This window comes from Sarcophilus harrisii, chromosome 4 (genome assembly GCF_902635505.1).
Source record: "Sarcophilus harrisii chromosome 4, mSarHar1.11, whole genome shotgun sequence".
NCBI classification, from domain to species: domain Eukaryota; kingdom Metazoa; phylum Chordata; class Mammalia; order Dasyuromorphia; family Dasyuridae; genus Sarcophilus; species Sarcophilus harrisii.
Genome location: NC_045429.1, coordinates 316723676 through 316745489, shown reverse-complemented (window position 1 = coordinate 316745489; position 21814 = coordinate 316723676). Strand labels below are relative to the sequence as shown.

Sequence of the window (21814 nt, the reverse complement as noted above, 5' to 3'; positions counted from 1 at the left end):
TGCCGCCTACCTTAGTGCTGCTATAGGCACTACATTGATGGGACATAGTACTGTCCCCCTCATGTGGGGCTTTCATAATGCTCTTATTACTAGGCTTGCATACTGCTCCCATGTGCTAGGCTTGAGTACTCCTACTGCCCTGCCTATCTCTACTTTTAGATGTTTTTAATTGACGTAACCTTCTACCTTTCCATAGCAAACCTTCTCTCTCCTCATCGTCCATCTCCTCAGATCCAGAGAAGACTTTGGCCTGAAGGACAGGACCAGACACTATCATTTCAAATTTCCAATTCAGTATCTAGATAGCTCCTGCCCAATCCAACATTCAGGCAGTTATAGATTGTACCACAGCAGGAGACAAGGAGAGATAATTTTTACCAAAGTTAGTGCTTAGTATTAAGCAGTGCACTCGGAGCAAGGGGGTCCTTCCCACACCATCAAGGAGAATGGGAGTGGAATTTGTCCCCAGGGAAGTTCAAGCCTATTCTATAACTTTGCACTTAAGAGTCTCCCCCCTCCCTCAATTTTTGTGGCATAGTTCCCAATAGCCTTCCAAAATACTATAAAAAAAAAAATCTCTAAGTAATTCCTTCAGCACAGTTCTTAGACTATCCTCAAATTCTAGGCCTTTAAGGAGGGCTCAGATCTATCACAGTTGGTGGGCTTGGAGGTTACTATTATCTGCAAAATACAAAAATTATGTAAATTCAACAAACGACAGTTTACAGCATTTATCATCACCAAGGCATGGTTTTTAAAGACACAGAACATGTTCATATCTGTCTCAAGTTGCTAAATGCATATAGAAAGCTTATTCTCTAATCTGCTCCAGTCAATGGGGGAATGTCTCGCTCTATGTGGCCAGCACGCCCCAGAAGCACTGCCAGAAGCATAGAGGTCACCTAGAGTTCATCTTCCTTGGCATTGCCCTAGACCCGCTTCAACAAGGCCCTTGTGATAAAAATCCTACTGATCACTGCCACATGTTGTGGGCTGGGCTGATCAAGCTGGTTTGATTCTTGGTCCTGTCTGAGCTTCCTTTTATGTTTTCTTTGCTAGATCTTCATAGTATCCCATAGGACTCTGTCTCAAACCCTCTTTTCTTCTTCTATACTTCACTTGGTTATCTAGTTAATTCCCAGATTCACTTTTTGGCCCTAAGCAGATGTTCTTATATGTATTTATCTACCCCTAACATCTCTTCATTCTCTTTCACCCTCCACCGCCATAACTAATCTATTGCTAAGACTTACTGAATTTACCTTCACAACAACTCTTGTGTATTCTCTCTTCTCTCCTATCACACCATCAACATCCTTGTACAGGCTTTAATCACCTCATACCAGGATTCTGGAACTAACCAGCTAATTCACCTTTTTAGCTCATTTGTCCTCATAACAGTTTGTCTTCCACTCAACTTTTCAATTATTCTTCCTAAAACATTGATCTGAACATGTTATCTCCTTCTTCCTCCATTCAATAGCTCCACTGACCTTATTATCTTTGGGATCAAATATAAAATCCTCTATTTACTTTTTAGAGCCTTTTATGACCAGATTCCTTCTAATTTTTCCAGTTTTCTTACATTTTCCTGCCCTCCATTTATTCTGTGATCTAATGACATTGTTCTTTTTGCTGTTCCTCAAACAATGACACTCCATTTTCCAGCTTCAAAGATTTTCCACGTTTTGTCCCCCAAGGCAGGAAATGTGAGAGACTGTGATTTAGACTCTCTCTCCTACTGCCCAAAGAAAATATAAACCACAGTGTCTCTCTCCATATCATTGTCTTCTAGTTTTCTTGTCTTCAAGACTTAGATCAAGTGGCACCTTCTGAAAAAAAGACTTCTAATCCTCTTTAATCTTTGTGCCTCCCCACTTTGTCCTATATTTGTCTTGTAAAGGCATGTTTATTTGTATGTTGTCTCCCCCATTAGATTGTGAGTTTGCAGTAGGTGCATAATAAATCTTGTTGATTGAGGTTTGGATTTGGAAGAATATTAGAAACAGATAGATTAATATTTAACTAAAAAGGTATACTTAGCCATAATATTAAAAAAAAATACTCAGCAAAGACACAGGATAATTTAATTTGGTCATCCTAATTACCTTTTTTTTAACTTTTCATTTTTTCCAATTACATGTAAATTATATTTAATATTTTTTTGAGTTCTAAATTCTCTTCTTCCTTACCTTCCTCCACTCCTCATTCTAAGAAGATAATCAATAATATAGGTTATACATGTGCAGTCATGCAAAACATATTTCCATATTAATCATGTTGTAAAAGAAAATATAGCCAAAACAAATTAAGGAACATTTTTTAAAATTATGCTTCAATCTAAATTCAGAGTTTGTCAGTTTTTTTTTAATTGGATAGCATTTTTCATCATGAATCCTTTGAAGTTGTACTAGATCATTCTATTGCTGAGAATAGCTAAATCATTTACTGTTGATCATCATCCAATACTGTTTTTATTGTGTATACTCTTCTGATTCTTCTAACTTCATTTTGTATTTGCTAATGTAAGTCTTTTTGGGTTTTTCTGAAAGCATCCTGCTTATTATTTCTCATGACACATTAATATTCCATCATGATCATATATCAAAACTTGTTCAGCCATTCCCTGATTGAAGAGCAATTGCCCCTCAATTTCTAATTCTTTGTCACTACAAAAGGGCTTCTATTAATCCTTTTATTCATATATGTCCTTTTCCTTTAGAAAAAAAAATTATTTGGGATATATGGGATAACATAGTAGTGCTATTGTTGGGTCAAAAGCACTGTTTTATAATCTTTGAGGCATCCTTCCAAATTACTTTCCAGAATGGTTGGATCAGATCACACTTCCACCAACAGGATATTAGTGTCCAAGTTTTCCCAAGTCCCTCCAACATTTATCATTTTCTTTTTCTGCCATATTAGCCAATTTGATAGTTGTGAAGTGGTACCTCAAAGTTATTTTAATTTGCCTTTCACTAATCAATAGTGATTTAGAACACTTTAATGTATAGATAGTTTTGATTTCTTTATTGAAAAATTGCCTTTTCATATCTTTTGACTATTCATTATTTGGGGAATCACTTGTATTCTTATAAATTTGTTCTAGTTCTCTCTCTATATCTGAGAAATGAGGCTTTTATTAGTTACCTTGCTGAAAATTTCCTCCCCAGTTTTCTGTTTTCCTACTAATCTCAGATGCATTTTTTGAGTGCAAACCCTTTTTAATTTAATGTAACAAAATTTATCAATTTTACACTGTACATTGTTCTCTATCTTTTGTTTGGCCATAAATTCTTCCCTTCTCCATAGATCTGAAAGGAAAATTATTCCATACTTCTGTAACCTTATTATGATATTAGCCTTTATGTCTAAATTATATGCCTATTTTGAACTTATCTTAGTATGTGGTGTAAGATGTTGGTCTAACCCTATATGCCAAATAGCTTTCCTGTTTTTTCAGTTTTTGTCAAATAATGAGTTCTTGTCTCAATATCTTGGATCTTTGGGTTTATCAAACATTGTATTACTGTGGTCATTTAATACTATGTGTCATGTATTTAATCTATTTCATTGATCCACTACTCTAATTTTTAGTCAGTACCAGATTGTTTTGATGATTACTGCTTTGTAATACAATTTGAAATCTGCTATGGCTAAGCCATTTCTCTTCACATTATTTAAAAACCAACTCCTTTGATATTTTGACCCTTTTTTCTTCCAAATAAATTCTGTCATCATTTTTTCTTAGCTATATAATTATTTTTGGTAGTTTGATGGGTATGATGCTGAATAAATAAATTAATTTAATAGAACTGTCACTTTTATTATACTGAGTTGGCCTACCCCTTAGAAAGTGATTTTTTTTCACTATTTAGATCTGACTTTATTTGTATAAAAAGTGTTTTTTAATTGTGTTCACATAATTCTTGAGTTTTTTTGGCAGATGGACTCCTAAATATTTTATATTGTCTATAGTTATTTTAAATGGAACTTCTCTTCCTATAGCTTGCTGTTAGACTTTGTTGATACTATAAAAAAGTACTGATGACTTGTGTGGGTTTGTTTTATATCCTGAACTTTACTTGAATTAATTATTTCAACTAGTCGTTTAGCTGATTCATGAGAATTATCCAAGTTTCATATTATCTGCAAAAAGTGTTTTGTTTCTTCATTGCCTAATCTAATTGCTTCAATTTCTTTTTCTTTTTTTATTGCTATAACCAGAACTTTTAGTATAATATTGAATAATAGTGGTGATAAAGGGCATTCTTGCTTCAACCTGATTTTATTGGGAAGGCTTCCTAATTTATCCCCATTACAGATAATGCTTGCTGATGATTTTAGAGACTACTTATCATTTGAAGGGAAGTTCTATTTGTTCTTATGCCTTCTAGTGTCACCCAATTGTTCCTACTAGTTAATATTGAGAAGAAAAGTCCTGCTTCCTCCTGTTCTAACTTTTTGGATGCTGCTAGGGAACCACATCAAAAGTTGGGGTCTTATTCTCCTAAAGTAATTGTATTCAATACTTTTCAAGAAAAAAAAATTGCCTAGTGGATATGGCAGATGTTGTTCTTTCACATAGACATAAACATGTGTTTGCATATAGTGTGAAAGGATACCTCATAGACAATATTCCTGATCACTGACATCCTCTGTTCAGGAAGTAGAATTTTGAATTCCCTGGTCAGAATGGTCCTGGAATCTAGTCAGATCTCCAGCCCTCTGGCCAGAGAAGGAAACCTTCCTGGGCAGCACTGTCTTTGAAAAGTAGCTTTGTGGGTAATTCCAACTTTAAGAATTCTCAAGTTTGGAATGTGAGAATTGGACCTTCTAGAGTGAGAAGGGGATTTCCTGGTGAAGTTTCTTGGAGAAAGAAACTTCTTTCTCCTGAGTAATATTTTACTTGAAAAGCAAAATCAGTAAGTTATTCAGTATTGCAGGGAAGGGGATCATTTATTAAGCAGCTCTCAGGGAATGTTTGTTTTCTGTGGAGTTGAGAAAAGTCTAATTCACAGGTTAGGACTATGAGTCTTGGAGGGACAGTGTAGAATTCTGTTAGAAAGAGGAACACTTTAGAAGGTTGAAGAGTTGCTCTGATGGCAACCTTCAATGAAGTTCTATCTTTGGGGGAATGAGAGTGAATCATAGGAGTTGTTTGAGAGCTTTCTGCATTTGGACATCTTTTGTGGGTTTCTATGCAACTTTTGCATCTTCTACATTTTTATTGGATTTACTGGTCATGGCTCATTTTGCACATTTTGCCTCATATTTTATGCAGTCACTTGATTAATTAATAAAGTCAAATTTTGATCAAGTGATAAATTTCAAAAAATCCTCAAACAATACCCAATTTTTTTTTTTTTTTTTTTTGCATCAACTAAAGGCACATATTATGCAATACAGACTGAGAAAACAAAGTGGATGACTGTGAGGGATTGTCTGCCATTACAGTTTTATTTGTTACAAAATCCCTTGGCCTGTGAAACCCCATGGTTTCTCAGATCACATTTTTGGAAACCTTAGCTTAATAAATGATGATGATAGTGATGGTGATTTGTTACTTTGGCATTTATTTCTAACTTCTTCATCTTGTCATTTCACAGATGATTAATAATATTATTTAACACTCATTATGTACCATGCACTATGCTAAGAGCCTTATAGATAGTATCTTTTTTGATCTTTACAATACTCCTACAAGGATTTTTACTGATGAGTAAATATCTGAGGTCGGATTTGTACTTTGGTCTTCTTAATCCTAGACTCAATGCCCTATCCACTGTGCCACCTAGTTGTCCCTGATGATGACATTCCTCTCCTTGCACTAGAAGACTATTGGGCCCCATATATAAAGCACCAGCCAGCTTCGGATATGCTGTAAGGTTCTCAGAATGAGTGCTTGACTAGCCTTCTTTCTTTCTTAGGAAATCCCAAATAAGGGCTGTGAGATATATTTTATTCATTCAATATATCTTTGCTATATGTTACTAAGTGTCAATATCCATGCTAGAATTACAAGATACAAATTAAATAGGTCCTGATTCAAGGAGCCTATATTCCCATAAAGGAGTAACATGTAATGACATAAGAAAAGAAAAAATATTACCCAAGTAAAAACAAAGTAATTTTCAAGGTGGAGTTCACTAGTAACCGAGGAATCAGTTATGCTTAAGCATAACATGTGACTTTCTTATGAGAGTAAATTATTATGGTGAGATTCAATTTTATTTGATTATGCATTTCTTCACTCACCTGTCCCATGTCTAGAAATTTTTGAAGGTAAATACAATATGAATTCAGGATAAACATTTTATATCTCTAAGTTTAAAAAGCATGACATATGTGCCTTTATCAAATGTAAGTATTAAAGAGCACAAATCAAGGCATAATTCCACAAAATAATTCACTAGTGATCTTCCAAATTAATTAGTGGAACCATTAATAACTTCCCCCCTCAAATCCAATCATCTGATCAGTTTCTAATCCATTTAATTATATTGTCATCTTGTCTGCCTCATTCCATCTTTTCCACAAGAAACTTTATCCAATGCCCTGCCAAATTTAAATATATCAATATTTTCTTGATTGGTTAATCTGGTGCTCTTGTTATCAAAGAAATTAATCTAGCCTGGAATGGTTTGTTTTTCATGAAGCCACCTCAGATTTTTGCAAATCATGGATTCCTTTTCTAGATTTTCTCTAAACATTCATTTAATAATACAATTTTGATTGTGATTTGAAGTCAAGCTGATTCACTCATACTTTTTAGTCTTTAGTCTCTTCTCTTTAAACCATGATATTTACCCTTCTTCCAAACTGCAATAACTCTTTGTATTTCCATGCTCATTCAAATATTACTGACAATACCTCAACAATCACATTCACTAGTTCATCCAGTAACCCAAGAATGCAGTTCATATGAACCAATTGCCTTATACTCTATCAAGGGAGCTAGAGGCTCACTTGCTATTACCTTAACTATCTTTTGTGTCAATTTCTTATTACATAATTTGTCCTGTCCTTTCCAATTTAAAAATACTTTTCTTTGGCAGATAAAAATGCAAGCAAAATAATTGCTGAGCAACTCTGCCTTTTCTTCTTTGTGAAGTTTCATAGTACCATCTGTCCTGAAGAGTGGACATATTCTGGTTCTCCCCCTCCTTTTCCCTTAATATAATAGAAAGGCTACCTTTACCTTTTCCTATGAAACTCATTCAGCAAATTCTGAACTTTAATACTCTTGACGCTATCCTTAGATAGTGTTTCTTATTTATCTTCTACTGGTCTTTGCATTCATTGTCTGTCCTAATTTTTAAAAAAACTAAGTTCATTAGTCTCTTTTGAGATACTTTCAGTGCTTTGTCTCTCTTGGACTTCTACCAAGGAGAGAGAAGGGATTTTTTCTCTTTCTTCTTCTGCTCCCCATGGCAATAATGGCTGCAAGTACATGGCAGTGAGAACACATTCTTGTCCACCTTTTGCTTTCTTTTTTATTTTCACAGTTTCTGCATCAATGTCTCTTATATTAATTCTTCATTTGCCACTTCATCAGAATTGTTTCTCTTGTGATATTTGAATTAATTCTTTCAGAATTTCAATATTGAGAGCTTCTTATCCCTCCTGCTATACTGTCCCTGAGAGAAGAAAGAGAGAGAGAGAGAGAGAGAAAGAGAGAGAGAGAGAGAGAGAGAGAGAGAGAGAATGTCATTAGAAATCTAGATAAATGTAGTTCTCATCTATATCATGCCCCTATGCCAAGCTTGTAAGTTTTTCCCCAAACTCCTCTTCTATTTCCTTTTCCAGCAACCAATCAATAAGTATTTATTAAGCATTATATAACAGGCACGATGGTATATTTTTCATTGTCTACATTATTCTGTCATGGTAGTGTTGATTTTCTTTCTGCCTCTTGATCTTCATCCAAGTATTTCCTTTATCTAGCTTCTAGATTTCCTCATATGAGTATGTCTTCTTAACAGACAATGCTACTCTAGCCCACTCCTTTTATCAATCTTTAAATTATATATACATATATATTTTCAGTATATAAGTTTAAATTTCTCTGTCTCTCTGTTTCCCTTTCTCCCCTGAAAGTATATTCTAGCCTTGGGTTGTTCTTAATATCACTAATTCCCAATGATATTAAAGAGGTCATATTTGGCTTCTTGCATGAAGATCTTTAGTTCCTATCGCTTGTTACTCATACTTTATACATTTATGCATTGTGAAAAAAAAACCCAAACCATAGGTTATAGAGGATATATGTATTTACACATGTAAATGTGCTATGTGCCATGAAGTGCTTTACAAATATTAATTTTTTATTCTCAAAACAACCCTGAAAAGTAGGTGCTATTTTTATTCCCCTTTTATAGCTGAGGAGACTGAGATAAATACTAGTAGTATTTGAAGTTGCTTTTAAATTCAAATCCTTCTGACTTCAGGTACAGTGTTCTATCCACCAAACCACTTAGCTGCCTCTATGGATCTGTAGTCTTATTATGGATTCATCGTCAGGATTTTATCTTCTATGAATTTCTGGTTGTTTTTATTTGGAATAGTGCAAACATTATTTATTTTATTATTTTAAAAAGATTACTTAGCTCTCTCCCCCCAACCTCTACCCCATCTTCATTTTAGCCACTGAGGATTTATTTTTTCTTTTGTAAGATTAAATTTTGTTGATACCTTGGTTTTTATATTACATATGTTTCCACAGTGTATCTCTCTTTTCACTCCCGTGGATCATCCTTTCCTACAAAAAACAAAGGAAAAACTTTCAGCAAAACTGGCTAACACAGAAAAAACCCTCAACAAAATAAACCTAACTCATTATATGTGTTGTTTCACATTCAGAGAAAATGGAAGGAAATAAAGAGTTGCGTTCTCATACCTATTTTTTTGGGGAAATATGATAATTATAATTACATAGAATTACATTTCAATTTTTGTGTTTATTCTTTCCTCTGATAAGTTTGTTTTAAAGGTCTTTGTTTATTAAATTTGCAGAACTCTGTGGTTGTGACAGTCACTTGCAATTTTGGGACAGTAAAAAATCTGTACCACATGAACTTTTATGAAACTTTTTAATCAGAGTACTGGCCAATGAAGATCTAGTCTTTACAGCATTCTTGGATTTACACTTGCTGGTGGGTTTTACAGAGCATGCCCAATTCAACATGTGGAACTTTGGAAACCTGTTTCCAGCTGTGGATGACTTATGGAATTATACTTCTTGATGATGAAAAATCTTTTAGTTGGCTGTAGAGATGGAAAAACTAACAATGTAGGAGATACCAAGCTGAAACTGCATGCACATAAAAAAGAGATTTATATATCAATCTCTAAATCTCTATATTATATTGGTGGTGAGTAAGATAAGGATTGATTTAAACTACTTAGCTGTGAGGGAACAGTGGACAAAATATCCCCACTTGGCTTGAATATATTCCTGAACATATAGGATATCTTTCATCTATTAGTTTATTCTTGATCTTAAGTCAATGACATATTGCAAGAGAGGAGTGCTTAGGAGGTCATATGAGTTCAGAAGATCCAGAGATTCCATTAGAAGTCCTATCAGTGATTAAAATGGTAGCAATGGTCATCAGATTAGTAGTTGCTGATGACAGAGGAAGCAAGATTGTGAACTCTTATAGAAGATGGAAGTATTGGCTAAAGTCTCTAGGAAGGTATCAATCTCTGGAAATCAGCAAAGATTTATACCTAAAATAAACTTCATGAGGATTCCATAAAGGGTGAAAAATGCCTAATCACTAGGACATGTGATGTAAAGCTTTGCCATATATCTTCTCTGTCCATATATTTCACTACTAGTGCATTTTAGCCTATTTTCCCTAAGTGCTTGCAAGAGTAGATTATGCTTCCAGATCAAGGGTCATATTTTTGTAATTGTTATTCTTTCTATATTCATTTTCTACAAGTTAATAATGCTTAATTGCTTCTGATTAACTAATTATCTGATTCCACAACAGTGGGAACTCAGAAGTTACAAGTGTTAGAAACTATGATGCCTCAGGGTTACTTCTAAAGAAGCATAAGGCTCTGGGACTCTAGCAGCCAGTGTTATTGATAGTTGTGGGTAATAGTGCTTGACAGGGTTCTAAACATTGTTGTAATCAACAGATGTATTATTTTCTTGATTCTGGTTACATCATTTCCCATAAATCTTCTTATGCTTCTTTGTATTCATTATAATAATTTTTTTACAATTCAGCAATATTCCATCATTGTCATTCAGTTATTCAATCATGTCCAATCCTTGGTGACCCCATGGACTATAGTATGTTAGGCTCTTTTATCGTCCACTGTTTCTCAAAGTCTGTTCAAGTTTGTGTTTCCACTATATTATATCCATTTCATCTTTTGCCATCTTTTTTTCTTTGTGTCTTCAATCTCTCCCAATGATAAGGGTTTTTTCCAATGAGTCTCATCTTCTCATGTGGTCAAAGCATTTAAGCTTCAGCCTCAGTATTTGACTTTCTATGGAATAGTCTAAATTAAACTCTTAATATTGACTAGTTTGTCCAAGAGACTCTTAAAAGTCTTTTCCAACAACATAATTTGAAAGTATTGATTGTTGTGATTCTTAGATTTCTTTATAATCCAACTCTCACAATCATACATTACTGCCAGAAAAATGATTGCTTGATTATGTGGACCTTTGTTATCAAGGTGATGTCACTGTCTTTTAGTATGCTATCTAGATTTTCCATAGCTTTCCACTGTATTTATTACATCTTGTTTAGTCATTCTCCCATCAGTTGTCACCTACTTTATTTCCACTTCACTATTACCACAAAAAGGCAATCATGAGATTTTGGTGTGAATGGGATCTTTTGTTTTTATTTCATTTCTTTAAGGTATATGCCTAATAGCAAGATCTTAAGGTCAAAAGAGATAGGTCTATTAGCTATTTTCTTAGCACAATGTCAAATTGTTTTCCATAATAGTTGTACCCATTCAAGGTCCACTAATAACATATTAATTTCCACACTTTTCCAGCATTGACTATTCTCATAATTTGTCATCTTTGCTAATTTGTTAATGTGAGTTAAACTTAAAACTTGTTTTGATTTATTCTTTTATTATTGTGATTTGGGGATATATTTTACATGAGTATTAATAGCGTGACATTTTAAAAGTTTAAGAAATATAATTTGTGGGTAATTGGTAATTTTATTAAAAATGCCAGCATTTTAGCAAAAGGTAAATGGCACTCTCAAATACCAAAGACCATGATGGTGGCAAACTCATGGCTTAAATGCCCTTAGAAAGGTGAGCGTTCCAGAGAGTAGCATTCAACTCTGATTAGTCAACAAATAATGAGAAAGTGAATATTGTAATGAGGGACTGGGCCTATTTTGAGGAAATTTGATCATGTCATTTACTTCTAAGTTACATCCCTCACCTTTGGCAATATATTCGAAAAATTTATCCCTATGCCTCAAACCTGAGTAGTATGTCTAATGGCTTCCTCACCTGGGTGAAGTCTGAACAAGATTGTTAAGAAATCTAATCTGGTCTTATTACCGGTAATGTCTTTCAAGAGACCTTTAAAATGAGGATTTAGAAAAAGTGGGAACTCTGGATCTCTCTAAATCATTGATTATTAACAATTATTTCTCTCAATAGCTTGCCATTCTTTTTCTAAAAACTGTTTTCAGTTTGTGCTTTGAACACATATAGGAAATTGTTTTTGATCAGTATTTCCATTTACACCTACAATGCATTTTTGTACTCTCATTAGGACCATTTAATACAAAGATATTTTCCCAATTTGCTATCTCTTTAATAATTTTAATTTTGTTAATCTTGCTCATGTAAAATTTTTTGTTTCGTGTAATTAAAATTGTTTGTTATATCTTTTGTGAACTTCTTTACCTTTATTTGGTTAAGAATTCACCCTACCTACAGATATGAAAAATGTCTGCTCTTTCTTTTCTAATTTTTAAAAATGCTTTGACTTCTGTTATTCAGGTCATGTGCCACTTTAAGTTTCTTGTGGCATGTGGTGTAAGCTGTTTGATATAAGTCAAATTTCAGTCAGACTGCATTCCAGTTTTCTATCAATTCTTGTTGAATATTATCCCCAGGTAATTTGTATTTTGAGTTTGTGGAACACTTGTTTATTGAGATGAATTGGATTTGCCCCATTCAGTTATTTGAGGTGAATGCTTTTTCATTCTTCTTTGTCTGGTTTGCTTCCATGATCCATTTCTATTTTTTAAAAAGTACAAAATAGTTTTGATGATTACTGATTTATAATATAATTTGAGGTCAGGAAATAGTATTTCCTCTTAATTCTTATATCTTTTTAATTGTTTTCCTTTGTTATTAAAGGTCTTTTGTACCTTTCAAATTAATTTTGTAATTGTTTTGTCTACCTCTTTTAAGTAACATCTGGGTGGATTGAATGATATAAAACTAAAAATTGAATTAATTTTAGTGTTATTTTAAATTTTTTGTTATGCTGTCACATCTAAGCCAAAATTAATGAATAGCTTTTCAGTTAGTTAAATGATTTTGTATATTCTTTAAGGAAAATTTTGTAATTATAGCTATTTGGGTCTTGAGTTTGTATTGGTAGACCAACTCCACAATATTTTATGCATTTTGTAATTATTTTGAATGGAACTTCCTTCTCTATTATTCCCTACTAGATTTTGCTATTGCTATTTGATGAAGAGGGGAATTGTGAATCCAAATATATGTACAAAGCTAAAAATTAATTTAATGAGTTTGTCTGCTGATTCTGTCATTAATAAACTGTCATGTCATGAGTCAAAAGGAACAGTTTTGCTGTTTCTTTTTCAATGCTTTTATTTTGTTTTTCTGGTACCATTGCTATTGCTAGTATTTTTGAGGGTAATGTCAAGTAACAGCAAGAAGTAGATCTCTTCCTTTTAATCTTATATTTGTTGGGAAGCTTTCCCCCCCATTTTTTCTCAATAGTGTTTTTCCGTTGGCATTAAATATATGTATTTATTTATTCATTTATTAAAATGACCCTTTTATAGCTACACTTTGGAGAGTTTTTAGTATGGATATATTTTATTTTGGCAAAGATCTTTTTGTTGTTTTATACATATTGAGATACCTACATGCTTTTTAAAAATTAGATTAGTTACATTGCTGGATCATGTTTGTATCCCTGGCATGAATTCAACTTGATCATAGTGAATAGTTTCTTAATATATTGCTACTATTTTCAGCATTTTATTTAAGTTTTCAAATTTATGTTTGTTATGTCTATCGTTGTTATTTTAAACGTTTGATAAATTATTTAAAATATATGTACTGAATAATTGCATATTATCTAATTGCTTTGACATAAAGACAATTGAATTATGACAAAACTATGATACTTGAGAAATTCAATGTGCTCTTTTGGGTTGAGACAAATCTAATTGAAGAAAGAAGTTAAATCTATGAATAGAATTTTAGAAAAATTAGCTATAATAGATCTATGGAAATAACTCAATAACAATTGAAATATATACATTTCTGCCCTACAAATTATACATTTATAAAAACTGAACAACTGCTAAGGAGGAAAAATCCAACTCTCTCAAAAACAAACAAAACCCAGAAGCATTAAACATTTTTATTGGTTATAATGCAATGAATAAAGTAGGTTGTAGTACAGTTGGAGTTAGAAAAGTCCTAAATATTTTAGTAAAGCTGTTATGAAGGAACAAGCATAAAAAGACAAAAATGAGAAGAGATAGATTTATAAACTCTTCCATCCAATGCAGGACTGCAGAGGATTGAAGAAGCCTGCATAGATTTTGAGCAGAGACAAGTCAGGGGAGGCAGAAGGCATAATGGGCAAACAGTCTAGCATCATAGCAAGTGACAGGACCAGACTAGAATCTAGCTCAGTGCTCAAAAAGCCTATACTTGAATTGTATCAGGAGATAAGGAACAGACCAATCCCCAGATCCCTCTTTGCCTGAACCACAGCAGTACCTAAGGAAAATAAAGGACCAGGGTATTACCTAGATAGCATAGGATGTGGGATCATGCAGAGACTCTACTACAAAATAAACAACATTAGCAAATAACCTGGTGGGATTCTGTCAGGGGCAAAAAGATACAGTCAATTTTGTAAGGTTGGGGCTGAAGCCAAAATAGAAATCAATCACCAGGAGACTGAGACAAAACTCTGAGATTCCTGAAAAGAGCCAGCTCTCATCCATCACATCCAGACCAAGCAGGATCTGACCATTTTGTTGAAGATTAGAAATAGGAAGAAGCAGAGTCTGACCTAAGCACAAACTCCTAGTCCAAAACTACAGATCTGAGAGATGAATAAATAGAAGAAAATGTCAAACCCTGAAGAAGTACTATGGATTGCAAGAGGCCAAAGAAATAAACCAAGAAGATAGTAATTCTCTAGCAAGTCTAAGCAGAAGTTCAGTGAAAATACTGCTTTGGCACCAAAGACTACAAAAATACCCGAAAGAAATTAAACAAGAGATACCAAGTGTAGTTTTAAATGAAATGAGAAGTATGTAGGAAAAGGTAGAAAGGATAATTGATAATTTAGAAAAAAAGAAGGTAAACTTTATCCAAGAAATGGACTCCTTACAAATTAGAACAAACCAAATAGAAACCAATGTCTTTGCGAGACAACAAGAAATATTTAAAAAATTTTAATAGTATTTTATTTTTCCAAATACATGCAAAGATAGTTTTCATACATTTACCTTTGCAAAACCTTATATTCCAATTTTTTCTCCCTCTCTCCCCCACCAATCTTGCCAAGATAGCAAGCAATTCAATATAGGGTAAGCATGTGCAATTCTTCTAAATATATTTCTGTATTTGTCATGATGCACAAGAAAAGTCAGATCAAAAAGGGAAAAAACATGAGAAAAGAGAAGAAAAGCAAACAACAAAAAGATACAAATACTATGCTGTGATTCACATTCACTCTCCATAGTTCTTTCTCTAGATGTAGATAGCACTTTTTTTTTTTTTTTTTTTATTGCAAGTCTATTGGAATTGCCTTGTCATCAACAAGATAAATTTTAACAAAATAAAAGAGAAAAAAAAAACCCCAGAAGAAAATGATAGATATATACTAGAAAGGGTAAAATCAGAGCTTCTGAGTAAAAAGAAAAAAAAATGCTGCAAATAGTCAAAAGAAAAAAGAAAACCTTGGAATCAAGACCAAGATCAGACAAGATTTAGCAGATATTCCTGTAAGTGGAGGTGAAATAGGGATATAACATTCCAAAAAGCAAAAGATAAAAGGCTTACAATCAAGAAGAACAGGCTTGAAAACTAAGTAGGGTACAGGGGAGGGGGCATGGACCTTTGATAAAATAAAAGACTTTTAAAGAGTACTGATAAAAGGATAAGTGCTGAGTACAATCTTTGAATAGAGGAGTCAATAGAAAGTTAGAAAAGTAAATACTTTTGAACAATTAGAAGTGCATATACTGTGATGAAGTGCTTATATTCTAATGGGTGGACCCCAAGTATTCTTTAAAAATCCAAATGCCATTAAGTACCATAGAGAGAGTTAAGTGAAAGGGAGAAAAATGGAACATTCAAAAGAAAGAAATGAGGAAGAAAAGAAGATACAATTTTTTGTAATTGCAGTGTACAAGAGGAGAAATGTATAACACGAAGGAAGAAATGTGAGAAATCACATCATATGACTTTCATTCTTAAGAACTGGACAAAAGAATATTGAAAGTACACATAAGTGGGGCAGCTAGGTGGAGCAGTGGATAGAACACCAGTCCATAACATGTCCTAGTTGTGTGACCCTGAGCAAGTCACAACCCCAATTGCCTCAGCAAAAAACAAAAAAATAACCCAACCCCCCCTAAACACACACACACACACAAGTTTATATACAAAGGATTTGATATAAAAATATACTAATCTCAACAGAGAAATGGATGTTGTTTGGTAGGGGTTGGGAGCAGGAAAGGGTCACAGGAATTACTGGCAAGCAAAACAAGCTCCATCACATATGAAAACAAGACTATGAGGAAAGAAAGCAAAAGTATGAAAATATGATTAAAGTCTAGGTCTAGGAAGTGGAGAAGAACAATGGAGCAGATAGGTTCAGTTATAGAATATTAGGTTAAGCACACTCTTCTCACATCTTTTCATTATTTATAAAGAGAGGTACAGGGAGCAAAATGAAGAAAACTATGGATATCAGACAGAAATACACAATTAGCACTTAAAACTATGAAGATAAAAGGGATGAACTTAATCACAAAATGGAAGAAGGTTAAAGAATGGATTAGAAAATAAAGTCCAACAAAATGTTCCTTATAAGAAATATATTTAAAACATAAAACATAAATATTAACATAAAAGTATAGAGCAAAATCCATTATGCTTGAGATGAACTCAAAAGAGCAAGTATGTCATTCATTATCTAACAGATGGTACCATTAAAAAAAGAAATGGATAAAAGAGATAAACAGGAAAATTAGATTATGCTTAAATGCATGGTAGTTAATAAATAAGCATATAAACAGTTACTCTATATTCATGAAGTGGTATAGCATCTAATTACTTAAAATAAAGTTAATTGAATTATAGTTACAAATATACTATTTTAGTTTAACCTTACAGAGCCTTAATATACTCCTTTTCAAACCTAAACAAATCTAATAAAAATGAAAACAAGCAAGAAAATAAGAACCTAAAAGGTATTTTTGAAAATTTAGAGATGATAGATCTTTGGTTTTACTACTGAATAGGGATAAAATTAAATGCACATACTACAGAGTTGCATATAGTACTTATAAAAAGTAAACTATGAATTAGGATACAGAAATCTATATAGTATATAGAACAACAACACAAAATCAAAAATAGTGGATTACTTTTAACAACAATAAAAATATGTTTAATTATTGACTTTTAAAGAAAAAAATGAAATTATCTGGAGAATAAATAATTAATACCAAAGAATTAATGAGTAAAAGAATAAACCCTATAGAAAAATAACAAAATTCATCAAAGAAAATAACTACACTTAAATAACATAATAAAACTTGTGATGTATCCAAAACAATGCTTAGAAGAAAATTCATATCTCTAAATCCTTATATCAATAAAAAACAAAGGATTGACAAAGTGAGTTAAAAAAAAAAACTTAAAAAGCAACAAATCCTACTCACCTTTCAAAAAACTTTAACTAATACCAAAGTAGAAAATTTGAAAACCAAGTAAGAAATTTATAATATTGAATGTTTAAAAAATTACTTGAATAAAAATGTTTTTTTTAATAGACAGGAAGTTAGTTTGATTTTTTTAAAGAGGAAAACCAAATTGTCAGCATCAGAAATGAAAAAGAATCTGAAAAAAATTGAAGATGGAATAAAGGAAAACATGAAAAGCTATTTTCCTCTGTTATATATGAATAAATCTAATAGTTTAGATGAAATAGATGAGTAATTATGAAAATAAACATATCTAGAGAAACATAATGAGAAATAGAGTTCAAATAATGGTCTTAGAAAATAAACTGAAGAAGAAATTGAACACTCCAAATAAAAATCTTCAAGACCAGATGGAGTTAAGTGAATTCTACTATACCTTCACAGAAGCAAGTCTAATGTTACATATAATATTTGTGAAAATTTGAAAAGAAGGAATTATACCAGATTCTAGTTATAACAAAAACACAATCTTAAACATAAACCATGGAAGAGAATTGAAGCCATAGAACAGTGTTCTCAATGAATATTAATGCAAACATGACTTATTTTAACTATAGAGTGTTTATGTTGGCTAAAGTAATAACAGGAGAAAAAGAAATTGAGAGAATAAGTAAAGAGGCATCAAACTATTTAGTTTTGTGTATTATATTATCATCTATTTAGAGAACCCTAAACAGTGAACTGAAAAGTTAATTTAAAAAACCAATATCTTTAGCAAAATTAATAACTTTAACAGAACGTAAAACAAAAGCACACAGACTTTTCTACATATCAAGAATGAAACTCAGCAGGTAAACATAGAGAAATTCCAATTAAAATAAATTTAGAATATATGAAATATTTGAGAATCTACCTACAAAGACACATATGGAAATACATGGATATGTAAAAAGAAAACACCTCTTTAAGAAGAGAAACCTAAATCATTGGAGAAATATTAATTACTCATGATTCTGTCATACCAATATAAAAATGACAATATTGCCAATATTAATTTACTTATTCAGTTCTACACCAATCTTAGTACAAACATATTACTTTATAAAGTAGAAAAATAATATCAACTAGAGCAACAAAGGTTACAAATCTCAAGAAAAATAATGAGAAAAATGAAAGGAAGGAACTATAGCAATACCTCTTTTCAAATTATACTACAAAGCAATAATGATCAAAATTATTTATTACTTGCTAAAATCAGAAAAGTCAATCAGTGGAACAGGTTAGGTACACAACATAAAAAATATGAATATCATAGAATGGTATTCAAGATACCTAAAAACTTCAAGGTTTTGCTAAGAATAATACTAAGAAGACAGCATTTAAGAAAAACTGTTGGGAAAAGTCAAAATCAGTTCTATTTCCTTCCCTTTATTTTTCCCTCCTTCCCTCCCTCCCTCCATTTTCCCCTCCTTCCCTCTGTCCTTCTCACCCTCTGTCTTTCCCTCCCTCCCTCCTTCCCCCCTCCCTTTCTTCCTTCCTTCCTTCCTTCTTTCCTTCCTTCCTTCCTTCCTTCCTTCCTTCCCTCCCTCCCTCTCTTCTTTCCTCTTTCCATCCCTCTCTCTCCCTCCCTCCCTTCCTTTTCCTCCCTTCCTTCCTCTTTCCCCTCTCCCTCCCTCCTTCCCTCCCTTTCTCCTTTCCTTCCTCCCTCCTTCCCTCCTTCCTCCTATCCCTCTCCCTTCCTTGCCCCCTCCTTCCCTCCTTCATTCCCTCTTTCCTTCCCTCTTTCTCTTCCTCTCTCCCTCCCCCCTTCCTTCCTTCCCTCTCTCCCTCTCTTCTTTCCTCTTTCCGTCCCTCTCTCTCCCTCCCTCCCTTCCTTTTCCTCCCTTCCTTCCTCTTTCCCCTCTCCTTCCCTCCCTTTCTCCTTTCCTTCCTCCCTCCTTCCCTCCCTTTCTCCTTTCCTTCCTCCCTCCCTCCCCCCTTCCTCCTATCCTTCTCCCTTCCTTGCCCCCTCCCTCCCTCCTTCCTTCCCTCTTTCCTTTCCTCTTTCTCTTCCCCTCTCCCTCTCCCCTCCCTCCCAGCTAATAAGAGGGAGAAGCTGTAAGATAAAAACTACTTCCAATATGTGAAGGCCAGGGCTAGAATAAGCTTCCAGTTGGAAGATTGTAAGGATGTTCTGGGAAATGTTTCATAACCAATTCTCTAGGACAATATCAAAAAATGTACACATGACATCCCCCCCCCCTCCCAATTTTAAAATACCTTCTACCTAGCAGAATTCTTTTTTCATAGTCAGTATTTAGTAAATGCTTATCAAGTTGAAGTAAATAGGTATATTTGAAAAAATGAATAGATTATGTGAGCTTAAATACAGAGCAAATGAAATAAGGTAGTATGAGAAACTTGGAAAGGTAGGTTAGATCAGATTGATGAGTTTTATGTATCAGGCTAAGAAATCTAGGTCTTATTTGGAAGGAAGTTGGAAACTACAGGTGCTTTTTGAATAAAGTAATGCCCACTATCAGTCTTGTGCATTGGTTAAATTAATTTGACCATCATATGTAGGACAGACTAGATAGTGCCATCTGCTCTTGTTTTCTTATGAGGGTCTAATAAGAAAATGCACTTTTTTTTTTTTTTTTTTGTCAAAACTACCCCAAATAGGGTCAGAAAGAGTCTTGAATGAAAACAACAGGTACAAAGATAAAATGACTTAAACCCCCCCCCCCCCTAGCTAATGGTCTGTTTTTGAAAAAAAGCTTATGCGGATGCCATGCCTGTTGAAGACAGCTTGTGAATTCCTCCCAATTTTGGTCAGGAAGATTTGGAAGACAGTCATCCTTCCATTTAGCTTGCTATCCTGCTAGAACTTCTCAGATTCCCCAGTAAAGCATCTCTTGGATATAAACAACACTCAATTGAGTTATTCTGCTTATCAATTAGCTCAAACAGTTTGAACACTCACAGAGCTGTAGGTGATTGGCTAGGAAGTCAATCCAGTTTTTCCTTCATCCTCTTTCCCCCTCCCAGTGGAAGAATGAAAATGGACCTGAGGATGGCAAAAACAGGGGCATCTTCTTGTGACATCAAATTCTGTCCAAAGGAGGAACAGGAGAGGGCAGGACAGGACAGGCAAGACCTCTGTCTTTGCCCCCTCCCAGCAGCTGCCATGCTCCCTAATGAGCGGATGGGGTTAATGAACGCTGTGTTACAATGAGCCAACCCACTGTGCTGACCTAGCTGCCCAGTGGCCCCAACTACATAATAGGAGGAACAGATTCTTAAGAGAAGACTGACTGTTCCCTGGAGAGCTTGGGCTCCAAAACATTCCCCCTGTAGGGACTCCATGAAGCCAGGCTCTGAGCATTTACCCTGGGTTAGCATTTCCCAAACTAGTTTTGCTTCAAAACAATTTGGGAGCTTGAACTATATTAAAGGAACCCATAATTGTTGGTCTGGGGGAGGGGAGGGGCTCATGTGCAATATCTGAAGTTATGGAATATCCCTGGGGATAAAAGATAGTAGAGGGGATTTTGGAGCAAAAATTGAGAAAATTGAGCCTATTTTCTACATAGCAATTGCTGCAGTTATTAAGTATTTTGACAAATAATAATGATGATAGCTAGCATTTATTTAGAACTTTAAGGTCTACCAAGTGCTTTAGATAAATTATTCCATTTAATTCTCATACTAAGCCTATGCTATTTTTTTTTATACCTATACTAACCCTATGTATTTTACACACACACATACACACACATGGAAACTAAAGTTGAGACACCATAATATTTTTATATTTAATGTTTTAGAGATAAAATATTAGCACCAACCTTTTCTTATGGAATCCCATTCATAGCAGGTATGTAGTAGGGACATATTTTAGGAAACACTATCATGTGTGATTGTGAGTACTCCCTAGAGATCAGAAGACCCACAGACTTCCTAGAGTAAAGATCTTAGCCTTACTGGGCACTCTCTGAAGACTTTTTCTTCCTGTTAATATTATTTAAAGTTTCAAAGTCACCCAGACTAAGGATGACTAAGATTGGAAATATCACTCAAATCATATGTAGATATACATTTTAGTGTGCAAATCACCTAGGAGTTGTGAATGATGCATCCTTAAGAGGCAAATAGAAGGAGAAGGGAAGATAAAGTGACATTCATATAGTGCTTTAAAGTTTGCAAAAGACTTTGAACATATTATTTTATCCTTATAATGCTCTTGCAAAGTAAATATCATTATATTCCTCCTATATTAAAATGTGGAAACTGAGACTCTGAGAAGTTAAATTATGCGCATAATGATACAGCTGGTTTAAAGTGGGATTTGAATAATAATAAAAATGTATAGATACCTTTAAGATTTACAAAGTGATTTGCATATATCATCTTCTATGAACTCCATTAAAATCTTATGAGATTGATGCTATAATTATACTCATTTTAAAGATAAGGAAACAAGATGAAAATTTAAATAATTTGCTTATGGTATCATAGTGAATAGATAACTAAAGCAGAATCTGAACTCAAGTCTTGCTTACTGTGAGCTCTATCTACACCCCAGGCTTCCGCTGGGGAAGTTGAAAGTAGGTTCCCTATTTGTCCCGATTGTAGACTTTCCTCTTGCAACACACTGTAGTGTCAGC

General features: G+C 33.7%; 1 long non-coding RNA gene across 1 annotated transcript; it reads right to left on the bottom strand.

The window, feature by feature from the left end:
- Positions 1-5413: 5413 nt before the first annotated feature.
- On the bottom strand, positions 5414-20328 carry LOC116423268. Its single transcript, XR_004233805.1, has 3 exons — positions 20131-20328; positions 8695-8761; positions 5414-7640 (listed from the first exon to the last, which is right to left on the bottom strand). It is a non-coding gene; the product is annotated as an uncharacterized LOC116423268 (long non-coding RNA).
- Positions 20329-21814: the final 1486 nt, after the last annotated feature.